Raw genomic sequence first — 1,346 nt, 5'->3', positions numbered from 1 at the left:
CCAAGACGATTAGTGAAGTGGGTCTTTCTAAGAAAAGAGTTTATCTAAAAGAAAAGCATTGTACTGTAATGTATATACCATTCCTTGAAGGCATAAAATGTCTTCTGATTTCATAGCAAAGGCAACTTCTTTTAAAGAATAAAAAGAATAATAACTAAAAAAAATTTTGATGAATGAAATTATCATAATATTTCCAGAATTTCAGTTATCTCAGATAAGATTACCAAAACAGACAAAAATGCAGTACCAAATAAAGATATGAAACACACACCATGAACACACACTCACACATACAGATAAACACAGAGAGGCTTGCATATTTTCAAAGACACACATATAATAGAGCTATACACTTATCTACACACAAATATACATACATGTTGACAATCACATGTCAACACTCAGGCAAGTAAGAACATACATATACATTCCACTTAAAACACAGATATGAAATACATAAAATTTCACACAAACAAACCCACAAACACATACAGAGACTGGAAGCAACACCCTGTGAGAAGTATAAATATAGAAACACCATCCCAGTATAATATTGACACACAGAGAAATTCAAACTCACATCTAACGAACAAAATGCAGACGAAGGCCAAGTCAAGCACAAAGAAATAGGCAGACACATATACAGTAAAGCAGATAATAATAGGTGTAAGCACATATAAACACTCACAAATTACATACAGACACATACACAAACACAAAGAAACACACATATAAAAACACTCCTATGGTAATGTATTCATACATAGAAAGAAATTTTTACTAACTTCCACAGACAGATATAGAGAAAGAAAATATGTATGTACAAAGCAACATAAATATAAACACATCTCATCATGGAGAAAATCCATGAAGAATACTATTCATATCCAATACTGGAAACGATATGCTAAAGGACATTCAAGTGTCTTGTATGAAACCACAAATTTCCATTGATAAATTGAGCCTCCTTTTTCTATTAACATTTATAAAATTTACTAGATTCCTTTTTTATGAAAAAATGTTCTGAAACCTACCTATTTTGAGAAAAACTTCCTACTTTGTTAGTGTAGGTATCTGTGATACTATAAACATCTATGTAATTTAAGACACCTAACATCATCCAATAGAAGAAACTCTACATTCAAGCAGTGAGAACTAGCTCCTTTCGCATTGTCTATTGCCTCATTATCCACCTGTTGCAGATTCATCTCATGGAATGCATGGGCCATGTCCTACACAGCATTGTTTATGTTACAGGTAACATCACTTAAGGACATGTTAGCACTCTGTTCCATTAGCCACTCCAATGAAGTATTGGATGAATAGTTCTTCAGGATTTTAAAATT

The sequence above is a fragment of the Mus pahari genome, unplaced genomic scaffold, assembly GCF_900095145.1.
Source record: "Mus pahari unplaced genomic scaffold, PAHARI_EIJ_v1.1 scaffold_11947_1, whole genome shotgun sequence".
Classification (NCBI taxonomy): Eukaryota; Metazoa; Chordata; class Mammalia; order Rodentia; family Muridae; genus Mus; species Mus pahari.
Note: the sequence above shows the minus strand (reverse complement) of the source record.